Below are 7,896 nucleotides of genomic sequence, written 5' to 3'. Positions count from 1 at the left end.
GTGGTGTCTCGGCACGACGAACTGTAGCAACGATGCATACTCAGGGAGAACACTTATACCTTGAAATTTAGTGAGAGATCATCTTATAATGCTACCGCCGTACTAAGCAAAATAAGATGCATAAAAGATAAACATCACATGCAATCAAAATATGTGACATGATATGGCCATCATCATCTTGTGCCTTTGATCACCATCTCTAAAGCACCGTCATGATCTCCATCGTCACCGTCAGGGGTTTTGTGAGACATATGCCAAAGGATGGCTTATCATGGTTGGGGAGAGTAATACTTCACCGGTGCCTGGAAACGGGATAAGGCGCAAACACGTACGCCGACGCATCTTACCCAGGTTCGGGGATCTCCTAGGAGATAACACCCCTAGTCCTGCTCTGCGGGGTCTCCGCATGATCACTATCTCAACAAGTAGCTACAAGCTTTCTCCTTGAGCTGCTTGGCTAGAGGAGGAAGAAGGGCAAGGCTAGCTCTACTCCTCTCTCTATGTGGGTGTGGTGTCTAAGAAGCTGAACCCTTTGCATGGGTGCCCTGGGTGTTTATATAGGCCTACCCCCCAAGGGTACAATGGTAATCTGGCCGGATGTTGGACCCAGCGGTCAGTGTCTTTGGTGGCCGGCTTCTCTGCCGGCTGCTGGGGCCCACCGCCTGGTGGGTCCCGCCGGCTGTCCTGTACTTGGCCGACTGGCCGCGCCCGTCGCTGGCGGGTCTTGCCGGCTGCTTAGTACTATGGCAGTGCCACTGATGATCTGTGCTTTGTCGGGGAGAGCATGGCTACAGTCCCGCCGCCTGGTGGGCGCTCACTGTAGCCATTCCCCGTCTCTTCTGATTAATGGCATGCAAACTCCGAGGGAGGGGAGGGCCGCCTTCTGGGAGTCAGCCTCCCCCTGAGCCGACTGGTCTAGGCTTGCCGCCATCTGGCTTCTCACGGACAGGTAGGGCCCGCCGCCTGCGGGGCGTACCGATAGCCCGTCGTGGGAGCATGGCTCCCTCTGCCATGGGTGATGTCACGAACAGCATGGCAACAGTGCCGCGCCGGGCGTGGGACGTCCGCCTGGTACGCTGCACTGTGGCCACGTTCCGCCCTGGATTCGGGGGTGGCAGGTTGCACTGTAGCCATGACCCGTCTCGTCGAAAATGAGGGTGCAAACTTTGAGGGCACGAGGGGCCGCCTGCTAGGAGTCGGCCCACTTCATGGCCGTCTTCTGGATTCCGCCGCCTTCTGGCAGCCGGCCGTTTGGACCAGCCGGGCCCAAGAAGGTGGCCCTTTGTCCTTGATGCTTGAGGGGTGCAGCCGGCTCTGATGTCTTGAAATACCATGGGAGGCTGATGAGGCTACCCATGGTCATTTACTCCGACAGTAGTCCCCGAAGCTGGTGGGGTGCTGCGGCTGAAAAGGCGAGGAGCCTCAGCAGCTTCCTACTCCGAGTGGTCTGGTTGCTTTGCTTCGTCCGACTTCTGAAGCACCGACAGGTAGGAGTCGAACGTGACCTGGCAGGCCACCTGGTGATTTCAAAACGTCGTGGCGGGAGCCAGGTGGCACGCCAGCCGGGCGCCAAGCTTGCCGCCCGCTGTCCGCACGCCATGCGGCGCCAGCCAGCCAGGCCGCCCTGCCAGCCCACACGCGCGACAGGACATCGCCGCAGGCTGGGGCCCGCCACTACCAGCCCTCGGCACGCGCACGGATCCGCTGCGGCCGAGGCGGACGGTTGAGATTCCGGGGTGCAGTTAATATGCGCTGTTATTGCACGGTAATCGTGGGATTGTGGGGGAGTGGCGTAGTTAATCCCACGACCCCCGACGTTCTTGCCCCCTCGGCTCCGCCGCCTGGGGCTATAAGTTGGGGGAGGAGGGGGGCGGCAGACGCACGCGCGCCCTCCTCACCCTTTTCCTTCGCCGTTCTTCATCTTCTCCTCTCCGCTGCCGCAGCGCCTCTCCCTGCACCGAAGCGCTGCCGCAGCCTTCCGTCGCCGGGCTTTTTCTCGCCGCGGCCTCCTTGCTCCGCCGCGGTTTCGTCCGCTCGCCACCGCACCGCACCTATGATGAGCTCCTTCGTCCATGGCGCACTTACGGGCCGGCGACTGGGCCGGCTCTAATGTCCATGAGGACCACCTTGCCTTCCTCTACCAGACGCGGCGCCTGCCCCGCGTATGCGTCCCCCTGCCGCTGAAATCTCGCCGGTGCCGGAAGAGGACGAGCGCGTTGTCTTCCGGTCACATTTCCTGCGCGGCTTCGGCCTTCCGGCGAGCGGCTTTCTGTGCTCTTTCCTTAACTTTTACCAAGTCCAGCCGCACCACCTTACACCCAACACGGTGGTGCTGCTGGCCGCCTTCGTCACCCTCTGCGAGGGCTATCTCGGCACCCTCCCCAGTCTCGAACTCTGGGCGGAGTGCTTCTACATCAAGCTCGGCACCGCCGCCAAGGGCACGGTGGCTCAGTGTCACACCCTGCATTTTGTAACATGTCATTTGCATTAATAAAGCATGAAAATTTGGACCAACAAAAACTTTTGCATCATTTGGCTTTTATTTGGAGTTGGTTCTCTCTCTATGATTTTCAAGTGCTCTTTAAGGTCAACATAACTTCACCTTCTCTAAATCATCTCCTTGCCCCAAACTTCTGTCCAATGATCATGCCATGTGTATAGAACATCATATTATTTTCTTACAAAAATAATTTGGCCAAATACTATTTTCAAAAATTAGTTTTCCAAAAACCCCTGAGTTGAGGTTTGCACTACAAGTACTTGATTTGGGGTATGAAAAATATTTCAAAGAGTATATTTGAAACCTATTAGGTATAGGACTCCCATAAACCACAAAAATATAATTTTAAAAGTAATTTTCCTATTTTATTTAAAGGCTTTTTCTTTAGGCCAGAAATAGTCTTTAATAGGTTAAAATTATTTAAATGCTTCAAAAATATTTGAGAAAATTTAGGGGAACGCATAGGACATATATTGTCCATATATAAGAGTTTCAACACATGGTCATGTTCAAAATATTGGACAAAACCCTCCAAAACCATTTCTGTCCATTCCTAGTATTTGAAATATTTCTACAAGAAATATTTTCCAATAAATCCAGGAAAATTCTAGCAAGTCACATATGCATACTATGATGACCTTGCAAAGTTTTAGCTCAATCCAAACTGTTTTGGTTCACCAAAGTGCCCCAAAACCTTCTTTGTCCAGATTCAAGTTTGAACAACTTTACATTGCCAACTTATTCCAAATGCCCCCAAACTTTGTGGTCATGCTCAAAAGCCCAAATGGTGACACTACACCAAGTGGTGCATCAAGGGGAATGTTTTTGCATGACTAGATCTTGGTAAATGCATTTCTGTTGATTTCTAGGGTTTACAAAAGTTGCATTGGCAACTTTGCCCAAATGAGCTCAAAATTGGTGGAAGGCCCTAATTATATGTGCCATTTCACCCTGTGGAGTGTCATACCAAATGGAGTTCATTTGCTTACCCAAACAAGCATCAGACACCTTCTGCCACATTTCCAAAAACACCATTTTGACCCCTCCCACTAATCTCTATGGGCTCAAAGTTTTACCACAGCCCCTCCTAGTCCCCTTCCACCTCCAGTAACTATGGCTGCATCTCAGCTCAATGATTGAGGGGTGAAACCACCTCATTTACCCCTCTGGACAGCCCATTTCCCCCTCTCTCAACCCCACTCCTCTCATACTGGCTCTCCAGGGCACCCAATGCCCCTCCCCTCTTCTTTACTGCCCCTAGGGCAGCCAGACATGAGTGGCCGTGCCCACAAGGCATATAAAATGCCATGGAATGCCATTTGCACACTCCAGAGCGCGCTACCGTGCGGCCAGGCACTGTAGCCGCCCCCTGCCAACCACCTCCGGCCACCTCGGGCCTCCCCAGCGCGCCCGACGAGGTGCCTCGACATCTGCGACACGCTAAACCACTGTCCCCCTCCTCCTTCCCCTCCACTCACCCCAGCTCGCACGCGCGCCACCCGCCCGAGCGCACCAGTGAGTGCGCTCACACGCGCGGTGCCCCTGGCCCCCCTGCTCTCCCTCTCTTCTCTCCTCTCGCCCTAGACCAACCCCACGAGCACCCCCGACACCTCGTTGCGATCCCCCGTGATCCGTAGCGACGGCAACGGCCTCGCCGGCGCACTGGGCCACGGTGGACCATCGCCCGCCTATTTAAGGGCCTCCCTGAGCCCTCCTCTCGTCACCACTCGCTCTCTCACTGCCCTGATCACCCCCTACACCACCCGCTCTCTCACTGCCCTGATCACCCTCCTCTCCCTGAGCTCGAGCTCCGCCGCGGCGGCTCGCCGTCGTCCGCACGGTAGAAGCTCTCCCCGCTGCTCCTAAGCCTCGATTTGGAACCCCCGCACTCCACTGATCGTTTTCCCCCTGTGTCCCCTCTCTGTAGCTGCCAGAAACGGCCGGAACTGCCGCCACCTGAAGCTCCTCCGCCGTGCCTCCTCGTCGCCGGCAAACCAGGCCACCCCGGCGACCGCAACCGCCACCACCCGAACAGCGACTCGATGTTGAGTCCAGCCGTGCCCTCGCCCGACCTCGCCGTGCCCTGCATCATCGCCGATGAGCTCGCCGGCCGTCTAGACTCAGGGTTAGGGATGACAGGCGGGCCCCGCCTGTCAGCCTCTCCTCTCCATCGCCCCTCTCTCTCACTAACGCCTGGGCCCCGCCGTCAGGTTTAAACCTGGCGCGCGCGCGTGCACCAGTGCACTGGGCCGCCTCTCTGGCTGGGCCTGCTGCGCTGCGGCTGTTCTGGCCGAGCAGGCACAGTGCCCCTTCTCCTTTTTCTTTTCTTTTAAACTTGCAAAAATTCCACAAGATTAAATAATAATCCAAATGCAATAATTCTAACTCCTAAATTCTTGTAATAATCCCACCTATTTAATGGTGCAGTTTTCACTCTTATCAAACCAACTTTTCTTCACTGTTCAAATTTAAATTTGAATTTGAGCATTTATGCCTGTCACTGAAAATTCCTAGCACTGTTTCCATGACTCCAAATCCAAAACTAGGAATTCTCTCATTCTTAGAGTACACTCTAGTATTTAACAAAAATTAGTTGACATTTTTCTGAGCACTTTGGTTTTTCTGTTTTACTCTTGCCTTATTTTCTCGTTGTTATATTGCGATGATAGGTTGCGTTGCTGACGAAGGAGTTGGACCAGAAGACTTTGAAGACCCAGAAGACTTTGCTGAGCCAAGCAAGCAGCCCTTTGACCATACCGTGAAACCTTTTTATGCATGTCATATAGCACTTGTTGTTGTTGCACCGGAATCATGATGGGAGGGTACCACCTTGGTGGGTTACTCCGTTGCTTTTCTCGTTGATACTTGCATGATGCATGACCCTACCTTTCTATGAGGGTTATGCGAGTGGGAGTAGATAGGATGCTAAAGTAGTTGCTACGCAAAAAGGGACAGGTATATGCATAGTGATGGAGACAAAAGTATTCTCAAAGACTTTTTGAAAACTCCGTCGGGTGCCACTAATGCCCGAGGGAGATAATGAGTTGGGTAACCACTTGATGACGAAGTGGTGTACCGAGGCAAGTGTGTGTGTTGTTTTCAAAACGGATTGGTTTAAGTTGCGACCGTTACTCCAACCTTACATGCGCAACCACTCTACCCTTATATGGGAAAGGGCATTATTGATTACCTAGGCCGATACTAGCATGGTGCCCGCATTACTAGTGACGGGGGTGACACGAGGTCACTCTCAGGATGGGGTCGTGCTTGGATAGGCGGCCATGACTGTTTTCACAGGGCACCGGACACACCGTTGGTACCCCGTGCCGGTGGTATGTGATGAATATGGGAGCAAAGCTCAACAATCTTAAGATGTGAAATGTTGGGCACGGGGGTTACTACCAATTGAGTGGACCCTACGTTAGTGTCGTCTAGGGAAAGATAGTGATCGGGTGCTTACCCCGGGTACTTGAGGTACCGCGGGTCTTGGATGACACGGAGTTCCCCGGATCTTGTGGGTAAAGTGTGCAACCTCTGCAGAGTGTAAAACTATTCGAATAGCCACGTCCACGGTCAAGGACAGTTGGGTAACCGCTCTTGGGCTACGTCCACTTGTTTACAAACCAGTGTGTGTGTTTGGATAAGTGGGAAGAACTACTTGGGTCAAGTCAAAGGACTTGACATGATTGAGTTGGGTTGAAGCCCACTCCCTTTATATTGATATCTGTAACCAGTCCCTATGGTTACTTGAATTCATATGGTGCATGATTTACCAGTTGTTGAACATGTCATAACACAATAAAATTAGCTTTCTGCAAAAATTTACCTATGTCATGCATTGTTGTATCTTGAGCCAAAACATGGGTTGCTTGCGAGTACATTCAAAGTACTCATTGGCTTGCCACTGGTTATTTAATTGGCCAGGCATGGAAGAGCAGGAATTTGAAGAAGAGTTCTTCGGAGACGAACATGCGAACTAGGACGCTTTCCCAGTCAAAATGCCTGTAGGGTTAAGGCAGATGGCATGGGTTCTACTTATCTATGAAGACTTCCGCTATTTGAGTTTATTCGATGTTCAGCCGCGAGGCTTATCTATGTAAGACTTGACCATAATGGTCATAATTTGTGTAAGACAGTATGTATGGATGTAAGACTCTTGTTATTCAGCATCTGTGTGTTCAGTGAGCATTGATCTTTGGGATCATTGTACACGTGCATTCGGTGATCTCGACTTATGAGTCGGGGTCCCCACAGAGCTGGTATCAGAGCCATCCTGACTGTAGGAAGCCTTAGTTAGCATGGGCATTAGTTAGGACGAACCTGTTTTGCAAAACCCTCTATAATCCACTTCTTTTCTAAGCTTACCAAACCCAAGATATATTTCCATATTGTCCTCTCCCATTCAAGCTTGTAGATGGCTGCCGTACCCAAAGACTTCCTGACCACCGGATTTCCCGTGCTTCTCAAAGATAGTGTCAAGAAGTGCCAGTTTCACCGAGCCCCCATTTTTACCTACCATGAGCATTGGATCAATGACACCGAGACAGAGTATCATGTGGAAGTGATCGTGAAGGCTAATGACTCTCCAACAAGCTGGTTCTTCGAGGGACCCCAGATGGCAACAATGGTTCTTGCCGTCGAGACGGCAACCCTCAAGGCACTCACCCGCCTCTGAGACCTTCTTCCCGAGATGGCAGACGAGTTGGCAACCCGCTTCTTGCCTTATCGGAAGGAGGGTGAGGATGAGAGTGCTACCTCTTGAGCATGCGTTGGTTTTCCCTTGAAGAGGAAAGGGTGATGTAGCAAAGTAGCGTAAATATTTCCCTCAGTTTTTGAGAACCAAGGTATCAATCCAGTAGGAGACTACACGCAAATCCCTAATACCTGCACAAACAAATAAGAACCTTGCAACCAACGCGATAAAGGGGTTGTCAATCCCTTCACGGCCACTTGCAAAAGTGAGATCTGATAGAGATAATAAGATAAATGTTTTTGGTATTTTTGTTGTATAGATTGAAAAGTAAAGATTGCAAAATAAACGGCGACAGAAATATCTAGTTGACGGAAGATTAATATGATGGAAAATAGACCCGCGGCCATAGATTTCACTAGTGGCTTCTCTCAAGATAGCATATTTTACGGTAGGTGAACAAATTACTATCGAGCAATTGATAGAAAAGCGCATAGTTATGATAATATCTAGGCATGATCATGAACATAGGCATCACTTCCGTGACAAGTAGACCAAAACGATTCTGCATCTACTACTATTACTCCACACATAGACCGCTATCCAGCATGCATCTAGAGTATTAAGTTCATAAGAACAGAGTAACGCATTAGGCAAGATGACATGATGTAGAGGGATAAACTCAAGCAATATGATATAAACCCCA

This window comes from Triticum aestivum, chromosome 1D (assembly GCF_018294505.1).
Source record: "Triticum aestivum cultivar Chinese Spring chromosome 1D, IWGSC CS RefSeq v2.1, whole genome shotgun sequence".
NCBI classification, from domain to species: domain Eukaryota; kingdom Viridiplantae; phylum Streptophyta; class Magnoliopsida; order Poales; family Poaceae; genus Triticum; species Triticum aestivum.
This window is presented reverse-complemented; position numbering follows the sequence as displayed.